The sequence below is a fragment of the Chiroxiphia lanceolata genome, chromosome 5, assembly GCF_009829145.1.
Source record: "Chiroxiphia lanceolata isolate bChiLan1 chromosome 5, bChiLan1.pri, whole genome shotgun sequence".
Lineage (NCBI taxonomy): Eukaryota > Metazoa > Chordata > Aves > Passeriformes > Pipridae > Chiroxiphia > Chiroxiphia lanceolata.
The window spans coordinates 52,301,777-52,316,912 of record NC_045641.1 but is presented as its reverse complement, the minus strand read 5'-3'; the positions used below and the strand labels follow the sequence as shown (position 1 = coordinate 52,316,912).

At 49.7% G+C, this 15,136-nt stretch overlaps 1 long non-coding RNA gene across 1 annotated transcript in view; it reads right to left on the bottom strand.

The window, feature by feature from the left end:
* Nucleotides 1-3,577, bottom strand: part of LOC116786733 — a 49,591-nt gene extending 46,014 nt beyond the window's left edge. Inside the window, exon 1 of the long non-coding RNA XR_004357056.1 lies at nucleotides 3,081-3,577. This is a non-coding gene — a long non-coding RNA (uncharacterized LOC116786733). The remainder of the gene's footprint in view (nucleotides 1-3,080) is intronic.
* Nucleotides 3,578-15,136: the final 11,559 nt, after the last annotated feature.

Genomic DNA, 15,136 nt, shown 5'->3' with positions numbered 1-15,136 from the left:
GCTCTGTCCTACTCTGGTGCCCAGGCATGGGCGAGGACTGCAAGTGGTTTTTGTGGTCATCACATCCCTTTACCAGTGCAGGGCACCCCTCATCAGTTCACAAGAGTGTGAGGACACAGGTGTTCCATACATGTCCTCTGCCCTACCTCACACTAATAAAAGAAACAACTTAGCCCAGGCCCACACACGGGACCAAGGGAAAAAAACTATTGTATTGGGACAAGGGAGAGAGCAGCCAGCTCTCTCTCGTGCAGCAAATATGCTGATATTTTCTGACACAACTGATAACAGCACTGGAAGGTTTCAACAGGCCTTGATGTGACCACTAACTTTTTCCCAGGTGGGCAGTGCTCTCCACTACTCTTCAGCAGGGTCAGATGAGGCAGCTGCACTCTGCCTGGAGCTGCATCTGGCTTCTGACATGACCCAGGTAAGAACAAACATCACAGACATCATCACAGCTATGCCTCCCTCCCTTCTGCCTTCCCTGTGATTTTCACCTTTCCGATTTTAACCACAAGCTGCCCCCCCCCCCGCAAAAACTACACCTCCCAATGCCCCCCTTTCCCAAACACTCCCTCTACCCTCCAAGTGGCTTCTGCTCCACAGCTTAGCTTTGAACCGATGCAGCAGATCAGAGAGCATATTCCCAAATACCCGCTTTTCTTGGAGCTGGATGAAGAGAGGGAAAGGCCACACATCCACAGTTCTTCCCTTGGTGTCGTAGTTTTTGATGGGGGGGGGGGAAAGAGAAATTAAGGCAGCTTGCTTCATACCGAAAAATCTGCATACTTGTGGGTTGGGTGCCCTGAAACCCAACCACCTCCCAAAGGAAAATAATGGGGTGAGGAGGGTGGCAGGTGGGGAAGAGGTTGGGAGTGGGAGTGGGTTTCTGGGTTGGGGAATTCAGTAGGATTAAAGTAGCTGCTTCTCACCCCTGGCACTGCATCGGCACCCCTCCACTCCCTGCAGCTTCCTCAGTGCTGCTAGTACCGTCTGCACAGAGGGGGGAGGCGAGAGGGGGGCTGTATTTAAATATATTAATAATGCATGTTCCATGCAAATGAAGCTTCTCTTGAATATTACATTAGCGATGCTGTCAGGCTGCGCTTCTCGGGACCCAGGAGTGATGGGATGTGTGGGGACCCAGGAGGGCGGGTGTGGGGAGGTAAGGCTCACCAGAAATCCCCTCATACCTCAACACAGCCTCCTTTCTCCCCCTCCACCCCAGCTCCCCCACATTACACACGCTCCCACTCCCTCCAAGCTCCCGGTGCATGACAAATTCGTTGGCTCGCAGCGTGCAATGCAGCCAGGTTTCCCAGTCCCCTAGGCCCCCTCCAGGGAGATGGACCCCCCTCCTTCTCCCCACTCCCTACGTAACCTTTACCCCCCCTGCAATTTCAGCAATCCTCTCCCTGCTCCACACCTTGGTTTATAGCTCCCTACCTCCAGAGTGGAGAGAAGGGTCCTGCTCTCCAGCCTTTAGTGAAAAGGAAGGGGAGCAGCTCCTGAGTCTGGCCTGCACGTGCGCACCCCCTTTGTGTGGACCCACTGTGCTTGCATGAGCCCAGAGCTGGTGCCACTGGACCACGAGCTGTGCACGGCTGCAGGATGTACGCGCCCGCAGCGCACGAGCGATGCTCTCCTCCCCATCGACACCTCCTTCCCTGGGTGCTTGCGAGGATGTTTGCGAGCATATTGTTTATGCACAGCCACCCCCGCCCCCATGCACACACACACATGGAATACACACGCGTGTGCTCGCAGTGCATGCGTGCAGAGGTGGGGGGCACACCAGCACACACACATGAGACGGCATTACACCCAGCAGCTCACGAATATGCTGCCTGCTGCAGCATTAGCAGATTTATGCTGCCTTTCCCCAGCCAGATCCAAGCTCTGGAATGGGAACAGCAGCAGCTGTACACTCCTGCCTGTCCTGGGATGAGAATAGGATGCGTCTATTCGTCTCTCTCCCCACCCCCCCTCCTCCTTCCCCCTCCTTTTGCTCCCATTCATTCATTCAGCTTCTCCTCCCCCCCATCCCATGCCCCAAAGCAGGAAGATCCTTGTGCATAAAAATGTGGGCATGCTTTCTCTGGTGGAATAAATGGGCACGCAGACACCCTGCAGGCAATACATATGCACTTATATATGCATTCGAGTAGCTGTCCTGGGCCCCTACGTAAACACCCAGCTCCCACCACCACCACAGACACATTCACACGCCCGACAGACACCACGCAATGACTTTTCTGCAGCCAGTCAGCCTCCCAGCAGAGCAGTGTAAGAACAGAGATTTACTCACTCCCCTGCATGCAAACCAGGCGAATATTCACACACCACACACGGACAGTCACATAGACACACACATCACTGCCCGCAAAGGCTCCCCAACAAAGTTTGCAAAGAGGCAGGGTCCAGGGGGCTGTGGGATGAGGCTGTCTCCTTCTCATCCCATAACTGCAGACAATATACATAGAGGTCTATCTGTGTATCTATCTGCACATGCATGTATGTGGGGGGTATATACATTTACCTATAGCTATACCTATATGTATATATGTATACAGACACAAAGACACACACACACATATATATGCACATATACACAAGTCCCCTCTTCTTGCAAGGTCTGAATAGATGCAGATGGGTCAAACCCAGCTGTGTGCAGCAAGCCCTGAACCTATTCAGCATCCTGATCATAAGCAAGTGCACACACTCACACATCCACTCACACTGAAAGGGAGACAGACCTGTCTCCAAGCCTCTCTCCCTCCCTCCCATCACCCCATGTAGGCATAATCTCCCCCCTCCCCACCCCCCCGGACCACTTCCCCATCTCCCTTACACTCACCCCTCGCCTTCATCCTCAGATCAGAGACATCCACCCCCCAGGGAGTGCGTGCACGAGCTGGAGGAAAAGGGCAATCCATGCATCCTGCCCTTCTCCCCCCTTTCCAATCTCAGCCGCTTCTTCGAGAGGCAACACAGATGACAGCCAGGAGCCGAGGACACCCGAGGCAGCTGCACAAGGACTGCACACAAAAACGTGTCACACATACACATGCACGTACCTGCTTCTGGAGGGGCGATTGCTCCCTGCTTCCATATGGGGCATGACAGAGATGAAGTGGAGGCACAAAAGACCCCTGTCTTCAAGCAACTTGCAGCCCTGCAGATGTGTGTGTGGAGGGGGGGGGGTATCCCCCACTTGTGTCACCCCTTGGAGCTGTACTGTTCCGTGCCCCACAGCTGTCTCATTCCTGGCCGCACCTAGGCAGCACTCCCAGCCGTGCACACGCGCGGGCACGACAGGCGGGGATGGAGCAGCAGTCCGGGGAGGGCACACACAGCCGGAGGATTTGCTGCCTTCGCCGCATCCGCATCACTGGGGGAAGAAGGCAGAAAGGGCTGTATTGGCATTTAAAACGCAAGTGATTAATTCACCACAGGCTCGGCTGATAGGGCTCTGGGATCAGAGCCGGCGGCACTGCTTCTCCCAGCTGGGAAGGTTCTGACAGCAGAAGGACCCTCTCCCATGGAGCCAGTTCCTAGCTCTCCTCGTCTGCACAGCCACTGCTCCGGTGCAGGCGGAAAGGGGTGGGCCTCCACCGGAGACATGAGCACACGCATGCAACAGCTGCTGGGGAACTGCACACACACACGCGCACACGCACACACGCACACACACACAATTTCCCTACTACAGCTGCTTAAGAGCTACACAACACATACAACAGCTTCCCAGGAAGCAACAGCTGTTGGGGAAACACACACACAGAGGCTGCAGCTTCTTAGGATCAGGTCATCCACATGAAAATACAACAACTTCTAGGAACCACACAGTTACAAGCAACAGCTCCTGGGGAGCTACACACATACACGCATATATGCATGCAGCAGCCATATACCTACTGACACAGGTATGGCAACAGCTGTGGGGAACTACACCTTGATACATGCCCCTGAGGTATTTGCTAAAAAAATTGACACGTGAAACTATAACAGGAGGCGGGAGAAACGTTTCATCCATACGTAAACACATGCGTGTGACTGCTCTGTGTAGACTGTCTTTCATACACCTTCTCAAATCACCACCACAGAAATGCAACAGCTCCTTGGAAACCACCCAGAGCCATATACCCTTATGTACATGCAACAGCTTGCAGGAAGACCTTCCACCTCCATGTACCCATACGTGCCATCACCAGTGGATATCTTGCTCACAGTCAGAAACAAGCATCCATGTGCACCAGTGCTGGGGAATCAACCACATCTTGGCCCCCAAATACTGCACACAGGCAAACCTGCTAGGAAACCACCTTACCAAACACAAAGTGACTCTTAAGAGATTACTCCCCAGTCCCTTCACAAAAAGCAGAAGCACACATGACACACATAAATAATCCCTGCACAGACATGCAAGACCACAATGGGAAGGACATGATGCATCTCTCTCACTCACCACAGCAGTGGAGAGATTGTCTGTCTCAACTCAGACACATGTACACATTCAACAGATGAAAAAACTTGGGAACATTGGATGGGAGCTGGCTTCCTGGGATGTGTAATCCAGTCTCCTGCTATTCTGGGCCACCACATTATACAGTCTTGCTCACAAATGTCTCGAGGTCCATCTGAGTACTGTGAGACTATTTGCTTCCTGCTCAGAAGCTGTTCTGGCCTCTGGCCACCTTGATGTTAGAAGCCTGCCCTAATATCTGCATTTATTAATGTCCAATTCAAACCCACATGTTCCTGTGCCGGCTGACCACATTCTTCACGCGAGCATTCATAGAGGTTGCTCTGAAACCTCCACTTCCACCTGAACAGACACCATCTGCAACTCTGCCTCACACAGACATACACAAAAGCAACATCTGGATGAAGACATTCCTCTCAGCATATATATCAAACATGCTTGCAACAGCTTTTAAGTAAATAGACACCTAGCCCTACCACCCATAGCCCTCATGTGCACACAGGTACAGATATACAAACACGTAAAACCTCTAATGGGAAACTAATTACTTTCCTCATGCAGTCTAAAAACTAAAGAGGAATTAATCTGACACACACACCCCACTGCAAGCAGCACTGTTATCAAATGTGTTATATTAATGACATGTAGCTGCATCAGGGGAGATTTAGGTTGGATATTTGGAAAAAGTTTTTCATCCATATGGTGGTCAGGCACTGGAACAGGCTCCCTAGGGAAGTGGCCATGGCACCAAGCCTCACAGAGTTCAAGAAGCATTTGGGCAATACTCTCAGGCACGTGGTGTGATTTTGGGAGTTGTTCTGTGCAGAGCCAGGAACTAGACTCAATGTTTCTTGTGGATCTCTTCTAACTCAGGATATTCTATTCTATTCTATTCTATTCTATTCTATTCTATTCTATTCTATTCTATTCTATTCTATTCTATTCTATTCTATTCTAATTGTGGTGCCCATTGCATCTAAAGGAGCTCACCTGTGGCCTACCTCTCCATCCTGCTAGTTAATATTAAGGTACAGAACAATGTAGTTGCCCCATCTCCCTCACTCCTGCAGCTCTACAGAAGGAAGGTGAGTTCCTTTGACTGCCCTGTGCATTTTTTTCTCTGTTGGAAGAGAAATAATCTCATATAAATCCAATCCCCGTAAGCAGAGGACTGCTCCTAGCCTTCTGACTTGCATACAGCAGACTCATGGACAGGACACGAAACCCACAAACACTGTACATGGGAAGGGAAACAATAAATAGCCCTGTGGGGATGAGTTGCCTCCCTCAAAATACAGGCAAGTGCAAAGGACCCACCTACAAAACTAACTCCAGGCATCATACACACAAAAAGAAAGAAGTTGGTCCACCAGGTACAAACGCACAAGGTCATCAGTGCTATTTGACACATAGGAAGCTTGTTGTGCCCTCTTGTACTCCAAACCTGCAACCCCAAGTGGGAAAACACACACACACACACACACACACACACACACAGGCTCCTCAGAAAGACAGATGTGCAGAGCTGAGGACATGCCTGGATGTTCCCTGGACCATCTGTAGATGTCGGTTCCTGGTGGATTAAATGCCAGCACTAGTCACTCCTTCTGGAATCAGAGGAGAAGGAAGCTTGTCTTGGAAACTACAGGCTCCAGTTTCCTTACCTTTATCACTTTGGGGAGTTATGACTGTGGGGTTTTTCCTCCAAGCTCTTTTGAAGCTAAAAGCTAAAAGAACAGAGATTGTTCCATATCCCTCTACTTCCTCCAAGGACAGACATTATCTAATTTTGGAGGGTGTTGAAGTAGGAGAAAAGGTTTCCAACTCCAAATTAATGCAGGATTTGTTCCTGCTTGAGTTCCTCCAGGATCATCTTGCAGTCTGTTCGTGATGAGTCTCCCAGAGGCTCTCCTGCTGGCCCACATCCCTTCAGGACTCAGAAGTGTTGGGGCAGGATCCCCCACCAGAGCCTGTGGGGGTCAAATGGTACTTGCTCATACTCCCACTGACCCAGGAACAACACTTAACTCCAGCAGAATAGAAGTGCCCCAAGAGACAAGCAGAAGCAAACACCACATTACCAGTGGTGTGGGACATTTGGGTCCTTGATCTGATTCAAAGCCAGTCCCCCCATGCTTATTTGTCCCATTACAGATGATCTAGAGGCTCACCCTTGTGTTTGCTTTGCAGAGGCTCTGTCCTTGCCAAAAGCCCTGGAAAGACTCTGTTTTTTTTTCCTTCGCAAAAAAAAAAAAAAAAAAAAAAATCACTAAGAGAGAGAAAAAAAAACTCCTAAGGACGTCATAGATACTTTCAGTCAGCTGCAGAGGTGCCTCATTCCCTATGTCCAGGCATACAGAAAAATAATCACCTTCTAATTCTTTTGTACCTATGTCTCTGAGACCACACTACCTTCCAGTCATGCCTTACCACTCTGCCCCCTTACTGGGGAAGGAAATAGCCCCAAAACCCACTTTGGTTTACACCTTTCTGCTCAGCTGCTGCTCTGTTGGGCTGCTACATCCTCTAAGACTGGAGATGCTGTTAGGGGTGAACAAGGGAGCTGACCTTATTAGAGTAATTCCCTAGTGTTATTCCAACATATGCCGGGGAGCTGTTAAGTCCCAGAATAGCCCAGAATCTGGGAGCCACAAAAGTGATGACAAAACCAATTTTTTAACCCTCTGTGCCCAACCTGGGAAATATCAGAGGTAATGTTCAACGAGGACCTTTGGTACCTGTAGGGAGCAGGGGCTGGGAGTGCAGACAGCCATTCACCCCCTCACTCATCACCTGGCTTTTGTGCCATTTACCCACACGAGGAAGAGTCAGGCAGGGAAGGCAGCCACACAGTCTGCCTGCACTGCCTTTATTGTGTGCTGCCAGGGAAGGGAGTCTCACTGGGAGCATTTCCAGCTCACAGAGCTGGCGAGTCAGCCTTTCTCCCTCTCTACCTCTTCCCCTGCCCATCTGCCTGTCTCCCACTAGAGTACAACTGGGTCCCACGGCTGGGGAAAACGGGCCGAGGGAGAAGGCTGGGCTCTGCCCTCGTTGCAGTCAGAATCTCTCCACTGATCTATACTGCGGTGAGCAGTGACAGATTGATTTTACAGCTCTGCTTGGAGCCGGCTGCTGGCCCTGGGCTGTGGATGAATCAGCTTTCTCTGGTCCTTGGCTTTTATTTCATTATTTTACTGCAACTTCGCTCACAGGCAGCTAAAGAGGGAGCGACAGGGAGAAAGACGAAGTTGGCAGATTTCCTTCCCTGCTCGTGCGCTCCCAACCTCCCAGCTTGGCTTTGGGACTCCAGGAGGAGGGAGGGAAGGGATTGTTTTCCAGGGTCAGACATTTGTCAGGAATAAAGACATGAGGCTCCTTCTACATGTGTAAATGCATGTTGCAGTGGCTGTGAGAGACAGCAAGGACTGCGGAGGCACACATACCATGAACAATTCCTGCACTGTTATGCTAATGCCTTGATCTTTGCCAAATGGAGGGGGGCCCATTTTTCAAATCAAAGGGGCAGCATATTTGGAAATAACATGCCACGAGTGCACTGGCCACAAAGCTGCTTACAGATTCCAGGGTGGAAGTGATTCCAGGTTCTCCTCTTATAGCTGTGGATGTAGAGGAGAGGGCAAGGGCTGTGTGCTGCTGTCTCTATCAGGCTGAGAGGTGAGCATGCTACAGACAGAAGGTTCTCCTGGGACAAGGTAGCAACTCCTGGCCCAGAATTGACCTTCTTCCCTCCCTTGGATGTGGATATTGTAGACATTGCTCAGGGTGAGCCAGACTTAGTTCTAACTCTGTTGGTTCTTGTGCCATCAAGAAGAGCAACAGTGAACTCAGGCAAGGATGGAGCAACAAAATCAAAGGGCAGAAAAGTGTTGGATTTTTCCAGGCCTGATCTGGAACTACAGTGGGACAGTTCAAGCCCTCAAAGGCCCCATTAGCAGAAGGCACTCTGGAGGCAAAAGAGCAGAGAACAGAAGTTCCAACTCAAAGTGCAACAAACATATTGGTCTCTACATCCCCAACACCTCAGGAGTGAACAGGAGCAAATATCAGACTTGCTGCTGAAAAAATCTCTTTGTCAGTGCTGAAGATCTACTCAGGGGGTCCCTCACCTATGCAGGCACCTGCTCTGCAAGAGGAGGAGTAGCCAAGGAAACCCGACACCAGTTTGATCTGCTTTTTTCCACACACTTACCTCCCAAGGGGGCCTTCACATCACCATGGGTGGTACCTTCATCAAAATGGGTTCAGGATGCCTTGGACCTTTTTCCTGCCTTATCCCAGATCTCTCCAGCAAAAATGACTTGCCTGGGAAAGGAGAATTCCTCAGAGAAGAAATGCTAGAGTTACTGAAGATGGACACCTAAGGCATTGTGTCAGTGGCTCCCCCAAGCTCACACATATCCTTTCTCTCCACCTGCCCCTGAGCAAGCATCAGAGAGTGGCCTTGAAGGTGGCCAGCATGGCTAAAACCATCAGAAGGCAAGGGCCTTTTGATCTGCAAAGATGAAGGCATGGGAGGGGAAGGGAGGGGAAGGAAGACGGAAAAAGCAGGAGAGAGAGGTTTCCCAGTGGTCTGTCCCAGCAAGAGGGAGGGAGGCAGCAAAGTCCATCTCATCCACTTTGTGTAATCTTTTAATCTCTTGGTTTTTAATCTTTCACATCAGGAATGAGACACATCATTAAGAGTAGAAGAAAACCCAGTTGGAAGGGAGATGGGGATGGTGAAGGAGATAAAAAGTCCTTTTACTTCTAAGCCTTTTGCCTTGTTCTCTTTCTCTGTGCCTCTCTCTCCCCTCCTTCCTTTTTCCTCTCTGCTTACAAGCAATAATACAGGTAGTGACCTGATAGACACAGAAAAACTCCAGGGGCCTCAGCACCTGGAGAAAGGGCAGTGCCATGGCCTATGTGTGGTGCAGGTCAAGCCCTCCCATGGTGACAGTCCATGGTGGCACAGATGGACAAGGCTCAGTGCCCCAGTTCCTCTTGAAAGGCTCTTCTGCAGCCACAGTCAAACAGCAAACATTGCCAGCCAGGTTTCCTTTTGTCAGACACAGGGTGACCTGTAGAAGCCAGCCCACCCCTTACCAGAAGAGAAGAGACAAGCTCTTGGAGGGCAAAGGAGGACCTGGTGGCACTGACTGACTTGTCCCACAGCCTCAGGCTGGGCACTCCACATCTCAGCTTCTTCCATCTGTCCAATCCTGTGGATAACAATCCTCACCTCAGAGGGTGATTTCAAGAGGTTAATGAATTAACATTCGTAAAAGCTTTAGATAAAGGGCTAAGGGTTATTACTGTCGTTATGCATGGAAACAACTCCTAACGAGCATTTCCCATCTTCTCCCTCCTGTAAGCCTGGGGGATCATCTGACACAGATCCTGCTACACGGGAGCTCCCCCAGAGATAGAATTATAGGGAGAGTAACAGAGAGGGCTGCAGGCTGCCAGAGTCACTAATGAGGGGAAGAAAAATTGGGGCCGCTCCATCCACCAGCAATGCACACTGGGCTGTGGAGCCAAGAGCCTCTCCACTCACTCCCTAACAACTGGTGACAGGTGCATCCCACTCCTGTCAAAGTTCAGCAGAAAAAGGCTGCTGATTTCTGACCATAGCAAGCCAGCCCCTCCTCTTGCCCTTTTCAGGCTGCCAACTGACCCGAGATAGATGCACAAGGATTTGCTTTAAGGAAAGCTTAATCCCAAGAGGAAACTTCCCTGCTGCTGGCTTGGGGCAATATTCAGGAACAGGCCAGACAAACATTCCAATCACAGGCATAAGAAGAGGCTGGCTGGAGCAGATTTTGGTGTCTTAAACCTTGAGCAAAATGTTTTCTAGGCTGGGGATGAGAAATAAGTCAAAGCAGGAGTTTTAATGTTATACATCTCTCCCTTACACACAAGCATAACCTCAAGAGAGAAAAGCCCTCTCTAACTTGCCTACTATAAATACACCAAACCACTTAAAATGGCTACGTTAAAAGAGAGCTGGTAATTTGATAGTGGTCTCCACTTAATTAGATTAGGCTCTTCTTGAACTCAAGGGCTGAAAGCAGCTGATCTTCCTTTCTTTTTCAGTATCTTCCTGTCAGCTGCCATGAAGGAAATCATTATGTGCACCCATGTCCTGGGCAGCTGGATCACCAACCCTGCCAGGGACCACCTCTGTGCCACACAGTGTAGAGCTCCAGATCCCAGAAGAGAGGGGCTGCGTCAGTACAGTGTCTTGTTTGGATGGCTTAGTACTGCTGAAAATAAACAGTGCCATGCACAGCTTGGTGACAAAGTTCTCCACTCACATCTGGGGCACAAATCAGCCTCTCTGCACTGCAACGGGTGGGAATTTGCACTTGAGCTAGGCAAATAGCAAATGGCACAGTTAGTTTCCCCTGCAATAGGAGGCCAGAGGACAGCACTACCTTGACCTTCTCCTCAGGAGACTAAAGCAGATGTTAATAGACCATTCACATAGCCAGAATCTTTTTTAGATGTCTTGTTTTCCTGATTTCTCACTTGGACGAAAGTAAGTGACCTGTTTGTAGGTACTGGTGCTAGCTGGCAGAGTCTGTACCTGAACATCATTGATAATAAGATAGAAATCACTTAGAAGGTAGAGGTGAAGCTGTTCTGGTCTTAGGACAGAGGATAGGATACTTGGTCAACTCTTGAGGGATTTGTCAAGCTTCCCTAGCAAAGCAGTCAGTCAGTCATTACTTTTTGCGTGAGTCCAGACGGTGGTCTCCCTGGAGTCTAATCCAGTTCTCACTAAAACTGAGGCTAATTGTGGCGCTCTGTTATTAAACTGCTGTATTGGACTGATGCCTTTCCTACCCACGTCTTCCTATCTCTGATCAGTGAACTTTGTTCTGCCCCTAGCAGGGCTCTATTCTGCACAAGTTGCCCCCTCCACAAACCACCTTCAGACTTGGAAAATTAAAATTCCCAGACTATTGCTCTCCTTCAACAATGGAGGAAGTTGGCTTTAAGAACAGACAATTTGCTATTCAATATGTTCTTAATTAATGTTAAAATCTATGTCAGGCTGTTTAGTTGTGGTTTTGTTTTTGTTTGTTTGTTTGCCTTTTTTTTTTAAATCCTCTATCTCTTTGTTATTTATTTGGTTTTGATTTTTTATTTTACCTCGTTAATGTAGTGGTGATTTAGATGCAGTTTCCTCTCTCTGCTGCACTTAATGAGTCGTCAGCTTTATTCACTCTCACCCACATCCTCATGGGAGCATGCTTTGATTTTCTAGTGGGTGCATGAAAACACAGATTAAAGCAATTAGACAGAAATAATCTTAGGGAAAGGGGAAAGAGATCCAGAGCGCCTAATTATACCATTTTAATCAAGATACAATTATGCAGAGACTTTTATAGATTATAAATTAACCAAACTCCAAAGGCAGAAAAAATATCATTTTAAATATGGTTCATTATGCTTGTTGTTTCTGCCTTGCGACTTTTCTCAAACTGGACTTCAGGGTTCATTTAGAAAAAATTCTGAGTGGGACTGTGCAGAAATGGAGAAGAAATAAACTCAGGAGAACCTGCTTGCTAGGATCAGGGTCTGGAAATGGTCTCTGAGAGAGGTGGGGAACCACAGCACATTTCTCACTCACTGATCTCACCAGTCGTTTTGCAGTGAACCAAGTAAGTGCACCTGCTGGTCGGCCAGCTTGACTGAAGACCTCCAGCTGACTGCATGTGTCCAGTAAGAAAGCCCCCACTTCAGATCTGGGTTTTGCTTTGCCCTAAAAGGCTGTGCCAAGCTGCCAGCGAAGGACTGTGGGTACTGTAGTCTAAGAAGCAATTTCTCGAGCTACAGACATTCCAATTAGGAAACACAGTGAGTGGGCAAACAAAAACACCATCAGGGTGGATGTGTTTTCTTCTGAACCCTGAGGAACTAAGCCAGCTGCTCCAGATTTATAGCTGCTCCAGATTTATTGCAGCAAAACCACAAGGCACTCAGGCTCTCAGAGCCGTAGGACGGTGCTCTGCTCCTGCCATCTCTGCAGAGGAGCCAGGGAGACCCTCATTCCCAAGAGCTCCAGGGAATCCCAGTTTCCCAGGTAGCTGTCGTACTAACTTATGATGGGGAAGGTGTCCAGACCTCAGGCAAGAAGCAGGAGGCTAATTCAGGCACCTCTGATTTTGTGGCTGCAGCCCAGAGATGACTGCAAGGCACCATCCTGCCACTTCTGCTGTGAGCGCAGCTCTAGTGATACCTTCTGCACTAGCATATGGCACTCCTTGAGCTGCTTCCAGGTGATAAGGAGACAGGAGAGGGCTCACCACAGTGATCCTCGACTTCCTGCGAGGTTTACCAGCAAGCCTGGTTTTGCTGCACTGTGGCCCGCACAAAACACTTCTCCAGAAGATTCTGCTGCCAGGCACCTCTCACAAGGATGTCTCAACCCCATCAGGCTTCACCAGGTCCCTCTCCAATGCTGTGGCCATCCAATGCCATGAGCAGCAGTGCTGAAATGGCTCCTGTCTTCTCCATTAAGGGCAATGCTCTAATCTGCCAAAGGGCCAGCCTTGACCATTCTCCGCCTGCGAGTCAGTCCTGATGACACTGTCTGGAAGGTAGGGATGGCTGGAATGTGCCTAGAGCTGGTCTATCACAGTGGCAGGGATGTCACCAGGATAGGCAGCTGGGAAAGGAAGGGGACTGATGGGTCCTACTGTTGAGCCTGCAGCTTAGCAGTCCTTCCAAGGAATGGAAGGCAGTGCCTTTCCCTCAGCTGTCCCATCGCCTTAGGCAGGAAACCCTAGGCTCTTTGTACTGTATCTACCAACTATGTCTGTGTCTGAGTGATGGGACTGCTGTGGCTGATGGAGACAGGCATGGGAGATTCATGGGACATCTCTCCCTTGCATTGCTCCTTACCCATTTTCTCCTTGCCCCTCCTGCAGTGATGAAAACAGCACTGCAAGGCTGCTACGCTTCTCTCGTTTCCTCCTTCAGTCGGGCAAAGCCCACAAGGGCTGTAGGGTTTTGGGGGCAGCCCTGTTCCCCATCTGAGGCTCAGTCTGGTGGGTGAGCAGTGGTATCGGAGTGCCCTCTGCTGGCCCCATTTCCGGACTATTTGGACTGTCCAAGCCTTGCACACCCCCAGTACCTCTGGAAAGTTGGGTCTCCGCTTGCCCCTGCCATGCCCCGACAACCCTGCCATGGTGGGCACTACTCCAGCAGCAACATGAGTGAGCCCACGAGCAGCAGGGAGCCCTGCCAGTGCAGGGTCACAGCCCAGAGGAGCCAGCACGATGGGGAAGCAGGGACAGAAACAACTAGGTTATGTCAGTGACCACCCTCATGGTTACATTCGAGTGTTACGGCGGAGATGTGGCAGATACTCCCAGTGGCTTTTTGGGTATGATCCCAATCCATGGGAGGAAAAGTCCAATCCCCTGCACCTTAGCTCCAAGAGGCAAGAAAATCAGAGATGTGGTGAAAGGGGCAGAGAAGGAGCACACTCTCTCCTTTAGGCTTGGTGCCATTCAGATGGTTGACCCTGTAAATGAGTCTCCACAGAGCTGGGGCAACACATCCTGGTCATTTACCTGTTCCAGGTGGCTGGAGCTTCCTGGGATGTACATGCCTTATTCTTTACCCAAAATTTTCCTGCAGAGCTCCCCTAGATATCTCCCAGTGTTTTGACTACCCAGTCTTCCATGGTGAAACTGGCAGGGAACACTGGAATCATTCTGCCTGGACTCAGGACAACTAGGTTTGACCTACAGTGATTCCCAAGTTACACTAAGAAATGTCCCAAGACTGTGCATACAGAGTGGTGATCTGAAGTCCTGTGGATCTACGCTGATTTACCCCTGACACACTGTCTCTGGGTCGAGAATTACAGAGGTGACCTTCAGTGCTATCAGCAGAAGAGAAAAGGAGAGAGCAAGATTACAATCTAAGTGTTTGGGTCCCTCTGTGGAGCTGGTCACTCTTGCACTTTGGTATCTTAAGTCATTCAAGCAGGGATCCACTGACCTGACAGATAAGATGTGACCTAATTAGCAGTGCTCTCTTCGGGCTCCTTCCAAAGTTCCAGTGCTGCAGAAATGCTGAATACCAGGTCTATTTACTGTTCAGGGCAACTGTTAGTTGGAAAGAGGTAATGGAAACTGGTTATCCTGGGAAATGGACTGTGGTGTGTGTTGAGGTATTTGGGGGCCTAGGAGGGAGAGATGCAGTGAGGTGCTGAACACGCCAGTATGAGTGAGCCTGACAGAGCAGAAAGGAGTCCCAGATGAGCCCTGAAGGAGAGTCCCTGAGGAGAACTTCCTCCCACATGTCATGGGGGAGGAAGCTGAGCCCTGCAAGTACTTCCATCAGGAACTGCCCTTTATAAATATTACAAAACAGTGGCAGAAAAAAAATCATATGCAATGGAAGGAGGTTTTTTAAAGGAGATAAAAGGTGTCCCACAGCCTCATCAAGTGTAACAGTGCTGTGCTCTGCACTGGAAGAAGACATTGAAATTGCTTACACATGCAGTCCATCAAAAGACTTCAGCATGGGACTAACACATAGTGTTGCCACCCTCACTGGGACTGCTTGTGGTCTTGAAATGCCATGCATGGCAGCTCCCTGCCAGGGAGAAAAACTATGAGTGGATTC